Source organism: Eleutherodactylus coqui, chromosome 6 (assembly GCF_035609145.1).
Source record: "Eleutherodactylus coqui strain aEleCoq1 chromosome 6, aEleCoq1.hap1, whole genome shotgun sequence".
In the NCBI taxonomy this organism is placed as follows: domain Eukaryota; kingdom Metazoa; phylum Chordata; class Amphibia; order Anura; family Eleutherodactylidae; genus Eleutherodactylus; species Eleutherodactylus coqui.
Window position 1 is genome coordinate 223,615,852 of NC_089842.1, and position 12,201 is coordinate 223,628,052.

Consider the following 12,201-nt stretch of genomic DNA (forward strand, 5'->3'; position numbering starts at 1 on the left):
TACTGTTACAACAGAAATGTTACTGCGGTCTGCCTATACTTTAACTACAGAAATGTTACAGGGGTCTGTCTATACGTTTACTACAGAACTGTTACCGGGGTCTGCCTATACCTTTGCTACAGAAATGTTACAGGGGTCTGCCTATACTTCTGCTACAGAAATGTTACATGGGTCTGTCTATACTGTTACTACAGAAATGTTACTGGGGTCTGCCTATACTTCTACTACAGAAATGTTACAGGGGTCTGCCTATACTTCTGCTACAGAAATGTTACAGGGGTCTGCCTATACTTCTGCTACAGAAATGTTACTGGGGTCTGCCTATACTTCTGCTACAGAAATGTTACAGGGGTCTGCCTATACTTCTGCTACAGAAATGTTACTGGGGTCTGCCTATACTTCTGCTACAGAAATGTTACAGGGGTCTGCCTATACTTCTACTACAGAAATGTTACAGGGGTCTGCCTATACTTCTACTACAGAAATGTTACAGGGGTCTGCCTATACTTCTGCTACAGAAATGTTACTGGGGTCTGCCTATACTTCTGCTACAGAAATGTTACAGGGGTCCGCCTATACTTTTACTAAAGAAATGTTACTGGGGTCTGTTTATACCTTTGCTACAGGAATGTTACAGGGGTCTGTCTATACTATGGGTGCACTAAGTCTTCCCATCGCGGTGTTTTACTTATCTGGCACAAATACACTGACTGACTAGGGCATGAATTGTGTGCCAGGGGCAAGGTCGTTGGCGGGGTGAAACTCTCCCATTGTTGGGCACTCTGATTTCTTCCTGTGTAATACCATCTTTGTGCACTGACAGCATAGGCGAGCCCAAGGGACTCAAAGACTTCCCCTCGCAGTGTTGAGCTATCTGTGTGGGAACACATGGATTTCCCATTGCTATGTAACTCAGGGCACCTTGAGGGGTCAGAAACGCTCTTTTCTCCTTAGGGAGAGCAATACTATAAACTAAGTGAGGAGACTCAAATGGCCACGCATGCTCCTCTGGGTAATATGCAAATAAGGGAGATGGAATAAATCCTCTACAGTGCCACCTATTGAAAGGCAGCATTCCTTCGAGTCAAAGTGGGACTTTTTATACAAGTCTTGTTACAATGACTGGGAATCAAAAGCAAAGCCAGACTCCATGTACATACAGCTGTTTCCGGGTTATTGCCCATCATCAGTGTACAGTAGGAGTCTGGCTTTTGCTAGTGAGAGGCCTGGGACAGGGGGTCAGAAACGCTCTTTTCTCCTTAGGGAGAGCAATACTATAAACTAAGTGAGGAGACTCAAATGGCCACGCACGCTCCTCTGGGTAATATGCAAATAAGGGAGATGGAATAAATCCTCTACAGTGCCACCTATTGAAAGGCAGCATTCCTTCGAGTCAAAGTGGGACTTTTTATACAAGTCTCAGGGCACCTTGAGTCACACAAGGTGGAGGCTGGGACCTAGCCTGACCCTGGGCACGCACACGTACTTCCCACACAGACTATAGCGGGTCATGGTTTCTTGGCCTTGTAATGCCACCTCCTCCTCCTGCTTGGGGTCAGGGGATCAGCACTGGGAACATGTATTTTTTCCCGTGTTATCACAGTTATCTGCGGCACTGGTTTGGTCCAAACAAGAGGAGCGTTACTGCATTAATGATACGTTCACAGCTGTACTAGCATCGGAGTCCGCTCTATGCCCGCGATTGCTGAGGGTTTGTGCAGAGGCCTATGTCCTCGGCGCAGTGAAAGTCTGCCATGTTGGGGCACTGTGATTTCTTCATGTTTAATACTGTCTTTGGGTTCCTTGGACTCACCTATGCTGTGGGTGCACACAGACTTCCCATCGCGGTGTTTTACCTGTCTGGCACAAATACACTGACTGACTTGGGTAGGGTGCAGAGTGCAGATGGCTTTCCCCTTGCGTTGTCGATTGAGTGTGTGGGCACATGGATTTCCCATTGCTATGTCACTCGCGGCACCTTGGGTCACACAAGGTGTTTGCTGGGACCGAGCCTGAGCCAGGGCCCGCTCACATACTTTCCACACAGACTATAGCGGGTCCTGGTCATGGTTTCTTTGCCTTGTAATGCCATCTCCTCCTCCTGCTTGGGGTCATGGGATCAGCACTGGGTAACATGTATTTTCTCTTGTGTTACCACAGTCGTCCCCGGCACTGGTTTGGGCCAAACAAGAGGAGCGTTACTGCATTAATAAGACGTTCACAGCTGTACTAGCATCGGATTCCGCTTTATGCCCACCATTGCTGAGGGTGTGTGCAGAGACCGAGGTCCTGGGGGAAATGCTACTGCGCCAGGTTGGGCCCGTGAAACTTGTTCCTAGTTAATCCAGTCTTTGTAGCGGTGAATGCAACCGCAACTAATTAAATGAGACGTTCTCTGCTGTACTAGCATCGGAGTCCGTTTTATGCCCACCATTGCTGAGGGTGTGTGCAGAGACCGAGGTCCTGGGGGAAATGCTACTGTGCCAGGTTGGGCCCGTGGAACTTGTTCCTGGTTAATCCAGTCTTTGTAGTGGTAAAAGCAACCGCAACTAATTAAATGAGACGTTCACAGCTGTACTAGCATCGGAGTCCGCTTTATGCCCAAGATTGCTGAGGGTGTGTGTAGAGGCCGAGGTCCTTGGCGGAGTGCAAGTCTGCCATGTTTGGGCACTGTAATTGCTTCATGTTTAATACTTTCCTTGGGTTCCCTTGGCTCACCTATGCTGTGAGTGCACAAAGACTTCCCATAGCAGTGTTTTACCTGTCTGATACTAATACACTGACTGACTAGGGCAGAAAAGTAGGCCGAGGCCCTTCGCAGGGGGAAACTCTGCCATGTTTGGGCACTCTGATTTCCTCATGTGTAATACCATGCTTGAGTTTCTTGGGCTAGCCTATGCTGTGAGTGCACAATGAGTTCCCATTGCGTTGCTTTACCTGTCTGGCACAAATACACTGACTGATTAGGGTAGAAATGTGGGCCGAGGTCCTTGGCGGGGTGAAACTCTGCCATGTTTGGGCGTTCTGATTTCTTCTTGTGTAATACTATCTTTGTTCACCGACAGCATAGGCAAGCCCAAGGAACTCAAAGACTTCCCCTTGCGGTGTTGAGCTATCTAACACCTACACAGAATGAATTGTGTGGGGACACATGGATTTACCATTGCTATGTAACTCGCGGCACCTTGGGTCACACAAGATGGAGGCTGGGACCGAGCCTGACCCTGGGCCCGCTCACGTGCTTCCCACACAGAGTATTGCTGCATTGTGGAGATGTGTAGAAGTACTGGCACCTGAGTCCCCTTTATGCCCATGTTTGTGGCTCCTGACAATTTTGCGACGGAGGTGCTACGGGATTGGAATGATGATCGTACGTCAATTTATCATCGATTCTCAACAGCATTATGGGCTATCGCCCCCCTTTCAAAGAGGGTCACTGCCTGGCCCTGCCAACCCTCTGCAGTGTATGCCTCCGGTTCCTCCTCATCGCAGACGCACTTAGAAATAGACATGAGGGCAGCTGAAGGCTGCTGTGATTACTGCTAGTAACACTACAGATAGTCTATTGACATCACTACTGACTATTACTCTTACTATTATTACTGCTGCTCTACTGTGACTACTACTAGTACTACTGCTGCTAGACTACTGACATCACTACTGACTACTACTCACTACTATTACTCCTTTTATCATTACTGCTGCTCTGCTGTGATTACTACTAATAACACTACTGATAGTCTACTGGCATCACTACTGACTATTACTTTTACTATCATTACTGCTGCTTTACTGTGACTACTGCTACTACTAGTACTGCTACCCTACTGACATCACTACTGACTACCACTATCAGTACTGCTGCTCTGCTGTGACTAAAACTAGTACTACTACTGCTAGTCTACTGACATCACTACTGACTGCTATTCTTGCTATAATTACTGCCGCTCTACTATGACTACTACTAGTATTAATACTGCTAGTCTACCGAAATCACTACTGACTACTACTATCATTACTGCTGCTCTGCTGTGACTGCTACTAGTACTAATACTTGTAGTCTATTGGCAACACTGCTGACTACTACTACTACAACTATCATTACTGCTGCTCTGTTGTGACTACTACTACTACTACTGCTAGTCCACTAAAATCATTACTGACTACAACTCCTACTATCATTACTGCTGCTCTGCTGTGACAACTACTAGTACTACTACTAATAGTTTACTGACTACTTTTCCTACTATCATTTCTGCTGCTCTACTTTGACTACTACTAGTAGTACTACTGCTAGTCTACTGATACCACTACTGACTCCTACTCCTACTATCATTACTGCTGCTGTGCTGTGACTACTAATAATACTACTACTGCTAATCTACTGACATCACTACTGACTGCTACTACACCTATCATTACTGCTGCTCTGCTGTAACGACTACTAGTACTACTACTGCTAGTCTACTGACTTCACTTCTGACTACTACTCCTACTATCATTACTGCTGCTCTGCTGTAACGACTACTAGTACTACTACTGCTAGATTACTGACATCACTACTGAATGCTACTACTCCTACCATTACTGCTGATCTGCTGTGACTACTAATTGTACTATTTCTGCTAGTCTACTGACTTCACTACTGACTACTACTATTATTACTGCTGCTCTGCTGTGAATACTACTAGTACTACTACTGCTAGTATAATGACATCACTACTGACTACTACTCGTAAAAATAAAGTCTCGGGGTGCATTAAAAGAGGCATAGGGGCGAAGGACGAGAACATTATCCTTCCATTATATAAGGCATTAGTCAGGCCCCACATGGAATACTGCGTACAGTTCTGGTCACCGGTGCTCAGGAAGGATGTTGTAGTGCTGGAGGGGGTTCAAAGAAGGGCAACTAAACTAATACATGGAATGACGGGACTGGAATACCCAGAGAGGCTGTCCAAACTGGGATTATTTACTCTAGAAAAAAGACGGCTAAGGGGCGACCAAATAACTATGTATAAATACATGAGGGGACAATACAAGGATCTCTCCCATGATCTGTTTATACCCAGGACTGTGACGGTAACGAGAGGGCATTCGCTACGTCTAGAAGAAAGCAGGTTTCATCACCAATACAGAAAAGGGTTCTTTACTGTAAGAGCAGTGAGACTGTGGAACTCTCTGCCTGAGGACGTGGTGATGGCAAAATCCATCGAGGAGTTTAAGAGGGGACTAGATGTCTTTCTAGAGAGGAAGGATATTACAGGATATAAATCTTAGGTTAATTGTTAATCCGGGTATACAGGCAGGTAGGAACTATTAGGGGTTGATCCAGGGTTTAGTCTGACTGCCATTAGGGAGTTGGGAATCAATTTTTCCCCCAAAAGGGCTAATTGTTTTTTTTTGCCTTCCTCTGGATCAACAACACAGGAGAATAACTGGCTGGACTAGATGGACATTGTCGTCATTCGGCCTTACATACTATGTTACTATGTTACTATCGCTACTGCTGCTTTGCTGTGACTACTACTAGTAGTACTACTGCTAGTATAATGACATCACTACTGACTACTACTTACTACTACTATCACTACTGCTGCTCTGCTGCGACTACTACTACAACTAGTGCTAGTCTACTGACATTACTACTGAGTACTATGGAATAGATGGAAAACACCCAAGGGTTCCAAGGTAACTAAGTGATGTGACAGCTAGGCCGCTATTTCTGATATTTATGGATACTATCAAGACAGGGGTTGTACCACTGGATTGGCGCATTGCCAATGTAGTTCCAATATACAAAAAGGTGACCAAAAGAGAGCCTGGTAACTACAGGCCGGTAAGCTTCACTTCAGTGACTAGAAAAATATTCAAGAGGTTTCTGAGAGACGCCATCGTACAATAACTCAAGGAGATCAACGGAATAACTCCTCACCAGCATGGGTTCATGAAGGGTCGATCATATCAGACCAATCTGATCAGCTTCTACAATGAAGTAAGCTCTAGGCTGGACCTGCGAGAGTCTATTGATCTTGTATATCTGGACTTCTCTAAGGCATTTGACACTGTGCCGCATAATAGTCTGATATATAAAATGAGACAGCTCGGTCTGGGCGAAAACGTGTGGATCTGGGTAAAGAACTGGCTCAGAGATAGAAAACAGAGGGTGGTAATAAATGGTTCATACTCTGATTGGGCCCCCGTTGCTAGCGGGGTGCCACAGGGTTCAGTATTGGGCCCCATTCTGTTCCATATATTTATCAATGACCTGATAGAGGGGCTGCACAGTAAAATATCAATATTTGCAGATGATACAAAACTATACAAGAAAATTAATACAACGGAGGACAATGTGCGGCTACAAAAGGACCTAGATAAGCTGGGGGCTTGGGTAGAAAAATGGTAAATGAAGTTCAATGTTGATAAATGCAAGATTATGCATATGGGTAGGAGAAACGGATGTCACCAATATACACTAAATGGGGTACTGCTAGGGAAAAGGGATATGGAAAAGACCTGGGAGTACTAGTGGATTGTAGATCAAACTGGAGTAACCAATGCCAGTCAGCAGCTGCAAAAGCAAATAAAGTCTTGGGGTGCATTAAAAGAGGTATAGGGGCAAAGGATGAGAACATTATCCTCCCACTATATAAGGCACTTGTCAGGCCTCACATGGCATACTGTGGACAGTTCTGGACTCCACTACTCAGGAAAGATGTTGAGGTGCTTGAGGGGGTTCAAAGAAGGGCAACTAAATTAATACATGGAATGACGGGACCAGAATACCCAGAGAGGCTATCCAAATTGGGATTATTCACTCTGGAAAAAAGACGGCTAAGGGGCGACCAAATAACTATGTTATGAGGGGGACAATACAAGGATCTCTCCCAAGATCTGTTTACACCCAGGACTGCGACGGTAACAAGAGGGCATCTGCTACGTCTAGAAGAAAGCAGGTTTCATCACCAACACAGAAAAGGGTTCTTTACTGTAAGAGCGATGAGGCTGTGGAACTCTCTGCCTGAGGACGTGGTGATGGCAAAATCCATAGAGGAGTTTAAGAGGGGACTAGATGTCTTTCTTGAGCGGAAGGATATTACAGGATATAAATTTTAAGTGAACAGTGGGTTGTTGATCCGGGTCTTACAACAGGCTGAACTAGATAGGCATTGTCTTTATTCGGCCTAACATACTATGTTACTACTCCTACTATCATTACTGTTGCTCTGCCGTGACTGCAATTAGTACTACTGCTGCTATTTCACTGACATCAATACTAACTGCTACTACTACTACTATCTCTACTGCTGCTCTGTTGTGACTACTACTACTCGTACTGCTAGTATACTGACATCACTACTGACTACTATTACTCCTGTCATTACTGCTGCTCTGGTGTGACAAGTAATACTTCTGCTAGTCTACAGACATCACTACTGACTACTACTCCTACTATGATTATTGCTGCTCTGCTGCAAGTAATCACTACTGACTACTACTAGTATACTGATATTACTACTGACTACTACTTTCACTATCATTACTGCTGCTCTGTCGTGACTACTACTGGTACTACTATTGCTAGGGTACTGACACCACAGCTGACTACTACTCCTACTAAAATTACTGCTACTATACTGTGACAACTACTAGTAGTACTACTGCTAGTCTACTGATACCAATACTGACTTCTACTCCTACTATCGTTACTGCTGCTCTGCTGGTACTACTACTAGTACTACTACTGCTAGTCTACTGACATCACTACTGACTACTACTCCTACTATCATTATTGCTGCTCTACTGTGACTACTACTAGTACTACTAATGCTAGTCTACTGACATCACCACTTACTAACAACTCCTACCATCATTATTTCTGCTCTGCTGTCACTAATACTAGTACTACTATTGCTAGTCTCCCGACATCACTACTGGCTGCTACTCTTACTATCATTACTGCTGCTCTGCTATGACTACTACTAGTACTACTACTGCCAGTTTACTGACATCTCTACTGACTATTGCTCCTGCTATCACTACTGCTGCTCTGCTGGTACTACTACTAGTACTACTACTGCTAGTCTACTGACATCACTACTGACTACTACTCCTACTATCATTATTGCTGCTCTACTGTGACTACTACTAGTACTACTACTGCTAGTCTACTGACATCACTACTTACTAACAACTCCTACCATCATTATTTCTGCTCTGCTGTCACTAATACTAGTACTACTATTGCTAGTCTCCCGACATCACTACTGGCTGCTACTCTTACTATCATTACTGCTGCTCTGCTATGACTACTACTAGTACTACTACTGCCAGTTTACTGACATCTCTACTGACTATTGCTCCTGCTATCACTACTGCTGCTCTGCTGTAATTACACCTAATACTACTACTGCTATTCTACTGACTTCACTAATGACTGCTACTCCTACTATCATTACTACTACTCTGCTGTGACTACTACTAGTGCTACTACTGCTAGATTACTGACATCACTGCTGACTGCTATTCCTACTATCATTACTACTACTCTGCTGTGACTACTACTAGTGCTACTACTGCTAGATTACTGACATCACTGCTGACTGCTATTCCTACTATCATTACTGCTGCTCTGCTGTGACTACTACTGGTGCTACTACTGCTAGTCTACTGACATCACTGCTGACTACTACTCCTACCATCATTACTGTTGTTCTGCTGTGACTACTATTAGTACTACTACTGCTAGTCTACTGACGTCACTGCAGACTGCTATTCCTACTATCATTACTACTACTCTGCTGTGACTACTACTAGTGCTACTACTGCTAGATTACTGACATCACTGCTGACTACTACTCCTACTATCATTACTGTTGTTCTGCTGTGACTACTATTAGTACTACTACTGCTAGTCTACTGACGTCACTGCAGACTGCTATTCCTACTATCATTACTGCTGTTCTGCTGTGACTACTACTAGTACTAATACTGCTAGTCTACTGACATCACTGCTGACTACTACTCCTACTATCATTACTGTTGTTCTGCTGTGACTACTATTAGTACTACTACTGCTAGTCTACTGACGTCACTGCTGACTGCTATTCCTACTATCATTACTGCTGCTCTGCTGTGACTATTACTAATACTACTACTGCTAGTCTACTGACAGCAGTACTGACTATTACTCCTACTATCATTACTGGCGCTCTTCTGTGACTAATACTAGTAATACTACTGCAAGTATACTGACATAACTACTACTTTCACTACTAGTGTACTGACACCACAGCTGATTACTACTCCTACTAAAATTACTGCTACTATACTGTGACAAATACTAGTAGTACTACTGCTAGTCTACTGATACCACTACTGACTACTACTCCTACTATCATTACTGCTGCTCTGGAGGTAGTACTACTAGTCCTACTCCTGCTAGTCTACTGACATCAGTACTGACTACTACTCCTACTACGATTATTGCTACTCTACTGTGACCACTAGTAGTACTACTAATGCTGATCTACTGACATCACTATTGACTACTACTACTACCATCATTACTTCTGCTTTGCTGTCACTACTACTAGTACTATTACTGCTAATCTACTGACACTACTTCTGACTACTACTCCTATTGTCATTACTGTTGCTCTACTGTGATTACTACTAGTACTGCTACTCTTAGTTTACTGACATCGCTACTGACTACTACTCCTACTATCATTACTGGGGCTCTGTTGTAATTACGCCTAATACTACTACTGCTAGTCTATTGACATCACTACTGCTGCTCTACTGTGACCACTAATAGTACCACTGCTAGTGTACGGATGCCACTACGGACTACTACTCCTACTATCGTTACTGCTGCTCTGCTGTGACTACTAGTAGTACTACTAATGCTAGTCTACTGACATCACTACTGACTACTACTCCTACCATCATTACTTCTGCTCTGCTGCCACTACTACTAGTACTACTACTGCTAGTCTACTGATTCTACTTCTGACTACTACTCCTATTGTCATTACTTCTGCTCTACTGTGACTAAAACTAGTACTACTACTGCTAGTTTACTGACATCACTGCTAACTAACAACTCATACCATCATTACTTCTGCTCAGCTGTCACTACTACTAGTACTAGTATTGCTAGTCTCCCGACATCACTACTGGCTACTGTTCATACTATCATTACTGCTGCTCTGCTGTTAGTATCACTAGTACTACTGCTGCTAGTCTACTAACACCACTACTGACTACTGTTCATACTATCATTACTGCTGCTCTGCTGTTAGTATCACTAGTACTACTGCTGCTAGTCTACTGACATCTCTACTGACTACTGCTCCTACTATCATTACTGCTGCTCTACTGTGACTACTACTAGTAGTACTACGGCTAGTCTACTGACATCACTACTGACTACTACTATGATTATTGCTGCTCTGCTGTGACTACTGCTAGTAATACTACTGACTAGTACTCTTTCTATAATTACAGCTGCTGTGCCGTGACTACTACTGGTACTACTATTGCTAGTCTGTTGATACCACTACTGACTACTACTCCTACTATCATTCCTGCTGCTCTGATGTTATTACTGCTAGTACTACTACTGCTAGTCTACTGATACCACTACTGACTATTACTACATTACTAGTGCTGCTCTACTGTGACTACCACTAGTACTACTACTGCTAATCTACTGACATCACTACTATCTACTACTCCCACCATCATTACTGCTGCTGTGCTTGGACTATTACTAGTACTACTACTGTTAGTCTACTCACATCACTACTGAGGACTACTACTCCTACTATCATTACTGCTGCTGTGCTTAGACTATTACTAGTACTACTACTGTTAGTCTACTCACATCACTACTGAGGACTACTACTCCTACTATCATTACTGCTGCTGTGCTTAGACTATTACTAGTACTACTAATGTTAGTCTACTCACATCACTACTGAGGACTACTACTCCTACTATCACTACTGCTCTTCTGTGACTACTACTGTAATCAACAGTTAGCGCTCCGTAAGGTGGATAGGATTAGGTGTTTAGACTATAAGGAGATGGAACTCACCACACGTCACAGGATAGCCCCCTGGGGTACCAGCAAGTCAAAATCCAGGAAGGCATTTAATAATAATAATATTTAAGGATGGTACTAGGCAATACACCTGTTGGCTGCGACATCCCTTGGGGAGAGAGTCATGGTGAGGTTCTAGGCATGCAGACGCACCGGAAAATGCAGATAAGCGATAATGGAAGAGTAAAATTTAAGTAATGGAAGAGTAAAATAGTAGTCACAGATAACCGACAATGGAAGAGTACCGCAAAGACGTGGTCCCTCTACTTTACCACGTCTTTGCGATACTATACGCTATCTGGGATTAGGGGTGCCGAGGACCAGGCACCCCTGTGAAGTAAGTTTGGATTGATACTTTTCTCTTCCTTACTTCCATCGTACATTGGAGCGCTGGTAAATTTTACTCTTCCATTGTCGGTTATCTGTGACTACTACTAGTTCTAGTATTGCTAGCCTACTGACATCACTACTGACTATTACTATCATCACTGCTGCTCTGCTGTGACTAAAACTAGTACTACTACTGCTAGTCTACTGACATCACTACTGACTGCTACTCTTACTACCATTACTGCTGCTCTACTGTGACTACTACTACTGCTAGTCTACTGACATCATTCGTGACTACTACTACCATTACTGCTGCTCTGCTGTGACTACTACTAGTACTAATACTGCTAGCCTACTGCCATCACTACTGACTATTACTATAATTACTACTGCCCTGCTGTGAATAAAACTAGTTCTACTACTGCTAGTCTACTGACACCACTTCTGACTACTACTGCTTCTATCATTACTGCTGCTCTACTGTGACTACTACTAGTACTACTACTACTACTAGCTTACTGACATCACTGCTGACTAACAACTCCTACCATCATTACTTCTGCTCGGCTTTCACTACTACTAGAACTACTACTTCTAGCTTACTGACATCTAAACTGACTGTTATGCCTACTCTCATTACTGCTGCGCTGCTGTGACTACTACTGCTAATCTACTGACATCCCTACTGACTACTACTCCTACCATCAGTACTGCTGCTGTGCTGTGACTTTTACCAGTACTACTACTGTTAGTCTACTCAC